Here is a 14,025-nt window from a genome sequence, read left to right on the forward strand (position 1 = left end):
ACTGGGTCAATTATAGTCACCCCACTCCCCACACAAAAAAGGGAGTAAAATCCAAACTCCCAATTTTGCAATACACACTCCATGTTTCTTTTTTTCTTAAATTTTGTCTTTACTGTTGGCGTGAGTCGTACTTACCTTATTTATGTAGATATTCTGTGATCTGTAATATTCTGTAATATCTGTAGTATTATTTAATTTACTACTTACCTTAGGAATAGTACTTGTCTTATTAAGCACAATTGTAATTTGTATATAATTCCTTCTTGTAAGGTGAATGAACATAGAATTATTCAGCCAAAATTGTCTCTTGTTTCTTGTTATATTTTGACTTGGTATCAGAGCGGAGATCCGATCCTGGACTCTGACTCATTGTTCTTTGATCTTTGACTCTTGTTCATTGTGCTTGGATTTGTTCCTTGTCCTTTGATCCTTTCATCACCGTTGCCTTCTTATACTTCCAAGAACTTTGTTGTTTTTTCTTCCGCTGCGTATTCACCATGGCTAAAGATCAAGATGTTTCGACCGTAATCAAGCAAGATGGAGATGGTGAGACGTCTCATGGTTCCAACCAAATTTCTGTCTCCGTTAAAGATGATTCAACTGGAAGTTATGGAGGTGTCAAGCTCAATGGCTCTAATTACCGAACCTGGAAGAAGATGATGGAGGCTCACCTCTGTGGAATCGATAAGGTGGGCTATGTTGATGGTTCAATTGCTGAACCACCAATTGCAGCCAACAATTATTCAAAATGGAAGACTGCAAATGGCTCGGTAACCTCTATTCTTTACAAATCCATGACTGAAGATGTTTCACAGATGATTATGGGATGTAATACAGCTGAAGAAATTTGGGAAAGCCTTAAGGAGATCTACTTTAACGGAACAGATTTTGCCGAGGTTTATGAGTTGAGCACTCAAGCCGCCCGTATGACACAAGATGGAAAACCAGTTGCCATGTATTTTGCAAAACTAAAGGGGATTTGGCAAGAAATTGATCAGATGCGTCCATATCGCATGAAGTGCCCGGATGATGTCAAGATTTATAAGGAGGAGCAGGATCTCATGAGAGTTCATGTTTTTTTGGCTGGCCTAGATCCAATATTTGAGAATGCAAGGAGCGAATTACTTCGCCAGACTACCACACCAACCTTGCAGCAAGCCTTTGCTTATATTCGCAAAGATGAGACCCAGAGGGCTGGAACTAGAGTAGTTACTTCAGAAGTTGCAGGCCTTGCAATACAATCAAAGCCATCCAATTCCTCAAGTAATCGGTCACTCTCAGGCAATCGACCTCCTTCTTCTCTGCGTCCCTCTCCTCAAGGTCCTCCTCCCGGGTTCTCCTCAAATCTGACTTGTAACTACTGCAAGAATCCAGGCCACATCAAAGCAAATTGTCACTCCTTCTTTGACACTACATAATGTTCTCTCTGCTTTCCAAGAATTTTTTGCTCTTGTTCAAAATCAATTTGGAGCCAATATTAAAGTCTTTCATTCTGATAATGGGGGGGAGTTTGTCAATTCTCAGTTTCACCAATTCTTTCATTCTCATGGGATTGTTCATCAAACTACTTGCCCTCAAACCCCTGAACAAAATGGGGTGTCAGAAAGAAAGAATCGTCATATTCTTGACATAGCTCGGTCCCTTCTATTTAGTGCTCATATGCCTAAGTATCTTTGGGGAGATGCAATTCTCACTGCTTGCCATCTCATCAATAGGCTACCTTCTTCAGTTCTCAATGGTCAAACCCCTTATGCTGCCCTTTCAAATCATGTGTCTGTCCCTTCATTTTCTAATCTCCCTGCTCGTGTCTTTGGGTGTGTAGTGTTTGTCCATGTCCCTAAGAATCAACGGTCCAAACTCGATGCCAGGGCATTAAAGTGTGTATTTGTGGGCTATGGTGTTAATCAGAAGGGCTACAAGTGTTTTCATCCTCCTACACAGAAAGTTTATGTTACCATGGATGTCACCTTTTATGAGGATGCATGTTATTTTTCTTCCACCAATCCTTCACTTCAGGGGGAGAAACACACCTTTTTGGAAGAGAAGTCTTGTGGGATTAATATTCAGCCAATTGAAGATGATTCACTGCCAATTCAAGATGATGGTCATGTAATTTCGGGTCCAATGATCGATCACCAGAATGCTAGCGATCGAACACCAGACATGGTCATTGAAGAAGACAGTAGCCAAACGATCGATCGTTCCATTCCTGGCGATCGATCGTTCAGCGAGGCAGAAGCTCCCAGTAGCAAAACGATCGATCCTTCCATTCCTGACAATGGATCGCCAGCAGAACTAGAACACGATGACCGAAATTTAGCAGTCCAAGAAGGCCAAGCTCCTGCACCCCTCTCAGATACAGATAACCCTTGTCAACCAATCCCTGAGGAGCGTCCCAATCTTGAGGTTAGTGGTGTTTCTTCTAACTCTAATAATAGTGATAGTGTGTATGTTTTGCCTCCTAGGTCTACCCGTGGTAAACCACCTCGTCAATATGAACCAAGTTTAGATGTTAAGTCTAAGTATGCCATAGCTAACTTTGTATCCACCCATCGGTTATCCAAATCTCATGCTTCATTTGTGAATCAAATATCCTCTGTATGTGTTCCCAGTAAAGTGCAGGATGCTCTCAAGGATCCCAAATGGTGTCAAGCGATGAATGAAGAGATGGAGGCATTGGAGAAGAGTAATACTTGGGAGTTGGTGCCACCTCCACAAGGAAAGAGAGTTGTTGGATGTAGATGGGTGTTCACTATCAAACACAATGCAGATGGCTCAGTGAACAGATATAAGGCAAGACTTGTTGCAAAGGGATATACTCAAACATATGGCGTGGATTATGAGGAGACCTTTGCTCCAGTAGCAAAGATTAATACTGTTCGAGTGTTGATGTCTCTAGCAGCTAATCTAGATTGGCCTTTGCAACAGTTTGATGTGAAGAATGCCTTTTTACATGGACAACTATCTGAAGAAGTCTACATGGATCTACCACCAGGATATGAGGCAAGCACAAGAGGAAGATTTGTGTGTAAGTTGAATAAGTCCTTGTATGGACTCAAACAATCACCACGAGCTTGGTTTGGTAGATTCTCTCAAGCTATGCGTCGTTTTGGGTACAAACAGAGTAATTCTGACCATACATTGTTTCTGAAACGCCGTGAAGGTAAATTAACTGCCTTGATTATTTATGTTGATGATATGATAATTACTGGTGATAATTCAGAGGAGGTTGAAAGATTAAAAGACCTGCTTGCATCAGAGTTTGAGATGAAAGATCTTGGTGCTCTTAAATATTTTTTGGGGATTGAGGTCGCCAGGGGGAGTTCAGGAATTTTCTTGTGTCAGAGAAAATATGTGCTTGACTTGTTGACAGAGACATGAATGCTAGGTTGTAGACCTGCTGGTACTCCTATTGAGCAGAATCATAAACTGGCTGAGTACCCTAATCAAACTCTTACAGATAAGGCTCGCTATCAGAGGTTAGTTGGCAGATTAATCTATCTCTCACATACTCGGCCAGATATTGCATATGCAGTTAGTGTTGTGAGTCAATTCATGCATAATCCAAGTGAAACTCATATGGAAGCTGTCATCCATATTCTGAGGTATTTAAAGTCTGCACCTGGAAAAGGCTTGATGTTTTCAAAGCATAATCATCTGGATGTTAGTGGTTATACAGATGCAGACTGGGCAGGTTGTGTTACGGATAGAAAATCCACTTCTGGTTACTTCACTTTTGTAGGTGGTAATCTTGTTACTTGGAGAAGTAAGAAACAAAAGGTTGTGGCTAGGTCAAGTGCTGAAGCAGAGTATAGAGGTATGGCTCATGGAGTTTGTGAGTTACTTTGGTTGAGAAATTTACTTCGTGATTTGGGATTTAAACCCAAACGAGCCATGGATTTGTATTGTGATAATAAGGCAGCGGTGGATATTGCTCACAACCCAGTACAACATGATAGAACTAAGCATGTTGAGGTTGACAGACATTTCATTAAAGAGAAGCTTGATGCTAAGCTTATCTCTTTTCCATTTGTCCACTCAGAAGAACAGTTGGCTGATATTCTCACTAAGGCAGTATCGAGTAAAGCATTTCATGACTCACTTGACAAGTTGGGCATTCGTGATCTGTATGCGCCAACTTGAGGGGGAGTGTTGGCGTGAGTCGTACTTACCTTATTTATGTAGATATTCTGTAATATTCTGTGATCTATAATATTCTGTAATATCTGTAGTATTATTTAATTTACTACTTACCTTAGGAATAGTACTTGTCTTATTAAGCACAATTGTAATTTGTATATAATTCCTTCTTGTAAGGTGAATGAACATAGAATTATTCAGCCAAAATTGTCTCTTGTTTCTTGTTATCTTTTGACTTTTACTAACTTAAGTTTTGTTTGTTTTTGAGAATTTTAACCAAAGAAGGAAAGAGGGAGTGTGCATTGCAAATTAGGGAAGGGTGCAACTATTTCCACCCTACCAAATGCTTAGTTCACCCTAGATTCAATGTTTTACCTACAAAGTTCCAATTTTGCCCTCATAAGTTAAAAAAAACTAATATTTTTTTACCTTTAATAAAACTGAAAATAATTACAAAAAGAAATGAAAAATATGTTTGACTGGCATGCCAAACCATATTTTGTCTTACTTTAAGTGTCCTAAACGTCTTTCTGATACTTTGAATAAGGAGTTTAGATCTTTCTTTTAGGGTAATTCACAACCTCATAGTGATTGGAATCAAGTCTGTTTACCTAAATCTAAATGAAGATTAGGAGTAAGGCAACATAATATCTTTAAGGATAAAATTCAGTTTAATCCATCAAACTTTGGGGCTAAAATCAGTTTGGTCCTTTTTTTTAATTTTTTTATAATCACTTTGGTCCCTGATCTTCCAAATTACATCAGCCGTGTCAAAATTTCCAATTATCCTCCTGTTAATGTCTAAGATCTGGCAGTAGCCAAATCCCGTTAACGCTGATCCTAGCTTGGACCGCTACTGAAAGGGTTGTAGCGCTAGCGTCATCTGTCAGATGAAATACAAATGGCGTTAGAGGGGAGATCGCGGTTGGCAGTCTTTTCTACTCCAATGCCTAAGTCATTCAATGTATTTATGTTGACAGAATAACGTTAGGTAAGTAATAAATGCGTAATGAATGAGGAGAGAGGAATGGACCTTTTATAGGTAAGGGAGAGACTAATCTCTTTCTTGTCTTTGATGTGGGACTGATGTGCATTAGGTTGCAGCTTCTGATGCTTCAGCGAGGTGATCTTGGCAAGGCGCGTGGCAGCGCGTCAGCGGTGATCTTGGTTTGAGTATGAGCTTAGGTGACAGCCCGTCTGATGGTGTTCCCAGAGGTAATATCCTTGACGGTGTTGATGTCGTTGGCAACAGCATGGGCATGGCCCGTTGTAGCTAATTATGCTTAGGCAAATGCTTATGTAAGTACACCTCCAAATGTGACGTCACGTGCTAAGTTGGAGCTGACATGTGGCCCCTCTTTTCAGGTTTTGACCCTCAGTTTAGATGAAATGTCCAAACTACCTCTTATTACCTTGGACCTGCAGCCTTTGACCCCGTACTCTTTTCCTCATCTCTCCCAACTCTTTGACCCAAATTTCCTTCTTCAAATCCCTATTCAGTATTTCACTCTGAACCTAAACCCTAATTGGAGTCCTAAAACTCGAGAGCTCACCTCTCTCTCTCTCGCCCCTCTCATTTCTCTCACCTCCACCATGAACTCAACTCACATCCTCCTACCACTCAAATCACGACCATAATCAAAGCAACTAGCTGATCAAAAATTGGTAGCTTCTCAATCGAAAACTGATCATCAAGATGAGCCTATCAAAATTCACATCCCAGACATTAAAAACGATATCTTACACCAACAAAAACAAGCACCAAGCTCCATAGAAGAGCCCTATGAATTTTGCTTAGGCTGATAAAAAAAAAGAACAGGGCCTGCTTTAGAATTCGAAATGTTATTCCGGGTAGTGATCAATTGGGGGATTGAATCAGTGGAGGTGAAAAAAGCTACCCACTGCAGCATCCCTGTCTACCACGTGCTGGCACCTAAAGAACCGGGTTGCCCGCCATTTACTTAACTCGATCCAGACTCCCCGACCCCCAACTGCTGCATTCTGTGCCCGAAAGCCTTTCCACAACTGACCCATCATCAAGAATGGCAAGCTATACTTCACATCAGCTCACGAACCAAAGCCATTTTCCACCACCAATCGTCTCTGGTCGAATCGGGACCTAGGGTTTTGGAATTGGGATTGGATTGAGGAGGAGGAGCTGTGGATAGAGGTGAAGCCTTTAAGGAAAGAGGGAGGGGTTTTGAGGTCTCTGCGCAAAATCAGTCCAAAATTAGGTAGCAGTGGCGGAGCTCAAGTCATTCCAGAATTGGGCGGCAGTGGACGAAATGTCCAGAATTGGTTTTCTGATTTTAGTTTCAAAGTTTGAGGAACTAAACTGAATTTAATCCATTTAATAAAGCTGATTTAGCTAAGCTTGGTTGGAAAATTTTAATTCAACCAGAGAATTGGTAGGTTCAACTAGTTACAAAAAAGTACCTTAATCATAACCACTTCTTCACAGTCCTGAAAAAAGCTTCAAGTTCTTTAGCTTGGAACGGAATTCTTGATGCTAGAACTTTTCTCCCTGAAGGAATTAATAAGATGGATTGTAGGAGATGGTCACTCTATTCTTTTTATGGATTCTACCTTTTCCTTTGTTCTTAACTATTCCAGACTCTCAAAGATCTCAATTGAATTGGTCTTTAACAGTTGCTAATTTTATTCATAACATGGCTTGGGATAAAGAAGCTTTGCAACACGATTCAATCTCAAAATGTTTCTAATCACTCTAGAACCTCTATGTTGAATAAGATGTGGAAGTTAAGTATACCTCCAAAAGTTAAGATTTTTACTTGGTCTTTAATAAGAAATGGACTAAAAAGAGACAAAATTTTTACTTATAATCATAATATTTCTCCATCGTGTCCATTTTGTTCTATGGATGTAGAATCTATTAATCATTTGTTTATGAAGTGTCAATTCGCCATTCAGATTTGGTCTTTTACTCCTTCTCCTAGGCCTTTAATTGGAACAACTCTTTATATCTTGGATTGATCATATAAGTAATATTCTTTCTTCTGCTGATAATCTTTCCTTAATCTTATTGACTGCTTGGTTATTAGGAATTGTAGAAATAAGTTAGTTTTTCAGAATGTTGCTCCTGTCCCATCTAAATATGTCTTTCAAGCATCTATAATCCGATCCAATTATCTTCAAGCTAATCCTAAGAGTACCCATCCTAAATTTCAAGATACTTTCATATCAAATGACAACCTCCTAACTCTGAACATGTTAAATTGAACTTTGATGGTTCTGTTAGGAATGGAAATGCTATGATTGGTTTTGTTATTCGTAATGCAGATGACAATCATTTGTTTGCTGCTAACAGAATGCAGATGTTCTTGTGGCTGAAGCAACTACTTTAAGAGATGGTCTACATACTGCTCTTTTGCATCATTATTCAAATATTGTTGTTGAAGACGATTCCAAATTGCTAATTGATTGTATCCAAGGTAGATGTGAAGTTCCATGAAGAATTAAGCTGATGATCAAGGATAACAAGCAACGAGCACAGCAATATGGGGCCATCATATTTCGACATATTTATAAAGAGACGAATTTTGTGGTAGATCATCTAGCATCTTTAGCTCAATCACAATCAACAGATTTAAAACACATGCTTATAAAATCTTCACTCGAAATTGAATAAAGCAACTTCCCGTCCATAATAAAATCACATTCTCAACTCAAGAAAATAAATCAACACAATGATTATCTCAATGTAACCATCTTAAATTAATGTCCCTCATGGACAATAAAAGAAAAAAAATACACACAAGACTTCCTTTAAAAACTAGGGGCCGTGACCACTTACCCAATTTTAGCCCAAAAATTGCCCACTTACTCCACTAAGAGTTTTTTAACCCCATTTACCTAATCTAACAGTGTTTGACAGTATTGCCCTCATTTTAATTAACAAATTACACTCATATCTCTCTCTCCTCCCCCTCATCGATTTCTCTCTCTCTCTCTCTCTCTTTCTCTAACCTCGTCTCAGGCTCTCTCTCTCTCTCTCTCTCTAAGCCACCACGCCCACCACTCCACCGACGATGTTGGCCTCCACCGCCGCCGCTCTGTCCCACCGTCGGACCACCAGAGGATGACGCCATCCAACTCCACGATCCCAGCCCCTCTAGGCTTCGGCGGTTTTGTTCATCAGATGTCCGGGAAGCTCTCCACGCCGGAATCGGGTCTGGGCTTCGCTGGTTTTGTTCGTCAGATGTCCGGGAAGCTCCGAAGCTCCACGCCTGAATCGGGTCTGGGCTTCGCCGGTTTTGTTTGTCAGAAGTCCGGGACGTCGTCAAAACGGTGGTCTATTGGGGGGCAATAGATAGATTATTGCCCCCCAATAATTTCTTAACTGTGGTTAATTAATCACTGAAAATAGAGTTTTAATAAGTCTTATGTTGTTTTGAGTTTATTAAAGTACAATAATCTGTCAATGATAGAAATTGGTGATTTTTGGGGTGGTCTATTGGGAGGCAGTAGACAGATTATTGCCCCGCAATAATGTCTTAACTGTGGTTCATTTATCACAGGTCATTTCAACAAAATGCTGCTAGATTCATTAACCAAAATAATTAGGTTTATTGAGGGGGGGGGGGGGGGTCATAAAAAGTTTATTGCCCCTCAATAATTTTTTAATAGATGGTCAGAAGTAACTCAGTTTGGTTTTAAATTAGTTTACAAAAGTACAAGTATTCAAATTCAACACTTGGTGAATTTAAGTCCCCAAACAATCAGGTTATGAGCGCCCATTTTTCCACAACGACCACAACGAATTGGCTTTTTTTTCACACTCTCCACTTGACTTGAACCGCTTCACCATAGGCCTCCCGGGTGGCCTCTTAACAAGAATAAATGCACCTAACAACAAAAGGATGACCCATATTCCTGCAAAAAATAACAAAACAAATATATTATTGCCCCCCAATAATATATCAGAAATACCAAAACACATTAGAAGCAGTCTTTAAACACAAAGGAAAATATCACTGAACACAATTATAGAGACTTTATAACAATTAAGACACATTATTGCCCCCCAATAGGAAGATTATTGCCCCCCCAATAATCTCGACTCCAGTTGACGATTTTGCCCACAATTCCAGTCATTCTGCAACAATTCCGGTTGACCATTTGCCTTCACACTGATTTGACTCCGATTGCAACAACTCCGGTTGCAGCCCGGGACCGGAGATACAATCAAGTTGCGATTTCAGTGATGATCAGTCGCCGGCGAGAGAGACAGAAGTAAATCGAAGACGTACCTGATTCTACTGGCAGTCGTCTATTCCTTAAAAAGGTCCAACCCTGCCTCGCCGAGCTTCTCAGCAACGAGGACCGTCGGCTTGGCTTCCAGCCTAGCCGCGGAGAGCACGACTACGAGTTTCGGCGCTGCGATGGCGAGAGCCGGCGTCGTGGGCGACCTGCTGGAGGGATGAAGGGAGGGAGAGAGAGATCCGACGTCATCTGGAGAGAGAGAGAGAGAGAGAGAGAGAGAGAGAGAGAGAGAGAGAGAGAGAGAGAGAGAGAAATCGGTGAGGGGGGGGGGGAAGAGAGGGCAAAAAAGTCTCAAAAATAAATAAAAAGAATAAAAAAATAATTAATTGGGTATTAGGGAAATAATCCCTTAGAGTGTTTTGGGTAAATGAGGTTAAAAAACTGTTAGTGGAGCAAGTGGGCAATTTTTAAGCTGAAATTGGGTAAATGATCATTTCCCCTAAAAAACTATTCATGATTCGCAATGACCGCGCAGTTATCCCCATGAATACATTGGCAGACATACTACAGCTCAAACTGGATCGTAACTACTCAGTACTCACCCAAGGGCAATGATATCCCGATTTTCTCGCCAGAGTCACACTAGACCCATAGTCACACAAGACCAAAAACATTCAAAGAGGTCACATTAGACCATGGTCATACAAGACCAAAAAGACTCCCAAAATTTAATTAAAATGATATCACAATTGTACACTTGACAACTATCATTTCCACAGCTCATTTCGAAACAATATAAATCATCTTTCACAATATATTGTTTCCATCAAAATCAAGTAACAAAACAATAGAATGAACACAATCACGAATATTGTTTTCCATCACACAATAAATCCACCAATATATATATATATATATATATATATATATATATATATATATATATATATATATATATATATATCACATAAATACACACCACACACACGTAATTCACTCAGGAATGCCACTAATACCAACTATAGTTCATGATTTAATAAATAAATCCGATCATAAGAAAATTTTGTTCACAATGAGATTTACTTACCTCAAAATCTTGTTGCTGATATGCTCGAAACGAGCATGCAATTTAACCTTGTAAAATGTAGTTGTCAGTATAGAATAAGTAGGGATTGTTTAAGCCAGGGATTGAGGTACTCACATATAATTACGAAAACAACAATAAATCCTAAACAAACTCTAATTACACATAACTCAACACAAAACTAACTAGGAAACATATACAAAACTAAAACTAAAAACCTACAAACAATTATTTACGATTTCTTTAGGGTATTTTCAGATTATGTTTAAAATATTTACAAGTATAGAAAACCAAAAACACAAACTTATATACAAGAACAGAATTTACGAAATCAAAAGCGAGATTAGGGGGTTTTTGGAACGAAAATTTCAGAAAACAGAAACAAAGAAAAACGTTTAAATTGAATAGAAAGATGAAAGGAAACTTTGGTAACAATTCATCCACCATAACCCAAGATCAATTCACTACATGCATCCTTAATCCTTTACTAGTTGCCATGAAAAGTTATCAACCAATAACAAAGTTAAAAGTAAACAATGTCCCTTATTTTCCTTTCCTTTACACAATTGATTTAGCAAAGCACCAAAACAATATATTTCGAAATATGCATCACACAATCAAAGCAATCATGTAAAAATCAGATTTCGAATCATTAAGTTCATGTGAAAGTTTGGTTAATAATTATGCAAATCCAAGTACACAAAGCATGTCAATTCAAAGCATAAACAATCTGATTTTGACTTTTGTCCTAAGCCTTTAATACTTATTCGAATTAGGATTACAAAGCATAAACCTAATTACTAGCTCCAATTACATGCAATCACTCTATGTTTCGAACCAAAGAACAAAAACATGTAAACATTTTCTTTAAAACAAAATCAGATTATCTTTTCATATAAACGCAAACATCAAAGATCAAGAACACATAAACAAATATCACATTGAAAAGAGCACCAAAATGGTTCCAAAAATCAGATTATGAACTCATAATTTCTGTTCACACAAAGAAAATCAAAAACAGAATTTTCTATCTACAATTACACATAACCGTGAAGATATGGTGATGTAGGTGGTACAAACAACCCTTGATTATGTCTCAAAGATCCAAAGCAGCTCCAAGGTGGCGGCACAAGGTGGTGATCACGGCAATGGAAGGTGGTGGCACAGCTAAGCTCCTGGAAGATGTGAAAACCGGAAGATGTGTATAGATACTTCAGTTTTGGTAAGGAAACACCAAGAACCCAAGAGGCGATACACCTATCTCTACACAAAACTAAGAAACTATGAACTAAAGCTATGAAACTAAGATAAATGTTTGAAGAGATGTGTGGGAGAGTGAGAGGAGAAGAAGTAAATGGATGAAGAAAGGTATGAAAAACATCCTAGTGAGGGGAGGGTGTATTTATAGGCCAAAAATGATGAATGGAAGGTGGAGATGAAAAGAAATGAAGGGCTAGATATGATAGATAAATGTGCAAGCACAAATTGTGGATCTAGCCTACCAAAAATGAATTAGAAAGCTAAAAAAGTCTTCCCACTTGTCATAAATGGGAGACAAATTTTATCTCCACAGAAAGTTTAGATTTTTCCCATGACCTCTTCACACCAAATGTTCCTCCATGAATTTAGATCATCCTGGTAAAATTTCAGAGCTTAGATCACTGTGGTTTGGCTGGAAATGTTGCCAGAATCAGTTCAGGTCTGATTTGCAGTTTTTGTCTTTTAGTAAGAAACTTGAACTAATCTTTTGAAGGCCTTCCACTCCAATCTATCTCTTGCACTCTTCATAAGAAATGATCCTTAGGATGTCTAGAATGGATCTGGAAAGTTTCAGTCATTTGGAGTTCGTTTGGTCTGGCTGCCGCTTCTCCCTCCTTGCTTAGCTCGGTTTCTCCTAACCGGAGTAGGAAAATGCGCTAAGGTTGACTTTTTAGTATTTCCATGCATCTCCATCATCTCCTTAGTCATTTCTGCACTTTGCAACTCCATTTAGCTCCTAAAATATCTTCACGAACACAATGTACCTACAAAACACTAACTAAGTTAAATTGATCAAGTTTAAGGAAATAACTTAGCAAAATATAGGGTTTTAAACATTATAAACATCGCATTTTATGCTCCTATCAGCTGCGTCTTCACACAGCACAAGATAATGTACAAAACACACTCTGTCAAGCACCTAAGGCCATTTCCAGCTTTGGGGGGCTAAAATAGACCCTAGGCTAAATTTTAACCCTAATCATCACTATTCATGTATATAGCAAGGGGCTTTAATTTTGACCATCTCCAACCCTTAGGGTTGGCAAAGTTATGGGCTCCACAATGGAACTAATCACAGCCCTTGATCTCTTGATCTATATACATTAAATCAAATTTGTTATTTGGGGTAGCAAATTTATAGGCTCCATTCTATGCCTTGAGGGCTATATAAAGGGCTAAAGGTAGCCCAACTCTTGGCCCCATAGCCTCTCAAAATATTTTATGGTTTAGCTTAGCCCATCCATTGGAGATTAAAATCTAGATTTTAAGGGCTAAATCTATCCTATAGCCCTCCATTAGAGATGACCTAATGGAAATATAGTCTCAACTTAGTATACGAGATACAAAGTGATTAAAGTTCGAACCTCTCATTTGAACTAAAACTCGAAAGTTACGCCAATCGGGATGAAATTTCATCCGAGACTATCCAAAGTATCCAGAACACTTCTACGATCAATATGTCAAAATGACAAGTTGATCAAACGGTCGCATCCTCACGGATTGAAGCGATCGTCAAGTGGAAGATATGTCAAAATGACAGGTCGATCTAAGTCAAAATTACAAAAAACCTAGCATGTCACAAACGATCAAAATATGACATAACCCATATATCAACGCGCTCATATAGACAAGTGGAAGATAACAGAGCAAGCAACAGCCCCAAAAGAGGCAGACGCGCCACTGCTCCAACCTCAAAACCACAGTGATCCAATCGGTCAAAAAGGAGATAATGGTGAGAGAAACAATTTTCATACTTAGAGCTAAGGCTGAATCGGCCTTGATCGTGCTTGATCGAGCTCGAAAGTTTTCAACCGTTAAACTTTAAGTTGTGATTCAGGTCACTGCACTCCAATTCGGGATGCAAGGCTTGTATAGTTGGAATCAGGAGGAGGAGGGCTTCAAAACATAACCGTTTTCAAGAGCTACAGTGGCCGGAGGAGGAGGATGGCTCAGGGGTGGTCGCCGCCGGTGTCTCCGGCTTTGATCCATCGAGTGTGGTTCTCCATGGGGGAGGTGAGCTGCTGGGGGAGGATGGCGAGGTGGCGGCAACTAGTTCTGGGTTGGTGAATTCGCCGGATGTTGCCGGAAATGGGAGATAGAGTCTGGTTGAATCGGCGGGGTTCGGGTCGGGTCGAGGGTTCTTGAGGGAGAGAATGTTTTCCGAAAAAATCTAGAATTCTTCCAAAAAAGGCAACTGACAAAATTTTAAAAAGTGGAAATAAATTCCGTTGGCCATAGCTTTCTCATACAATCTCCGATTTTTGCATGCCGAATGTCCATGTCGACGCGGTCTACAACTTTTATGAAGGAAGTTTTTG

This window comes from Rosa rugosa, chromosome 6, assembly GCF_958449725.1.
Source record: "Rosa rugosa chromosome 6, drRosRugo1.1, whole genome shotgun sequence".
NCBI lineage: Eukaryota > Viridiplantae > Streptophyta > Magnoliopsida > Rosales > Rosaceae > Rosa > Rosa rugosa.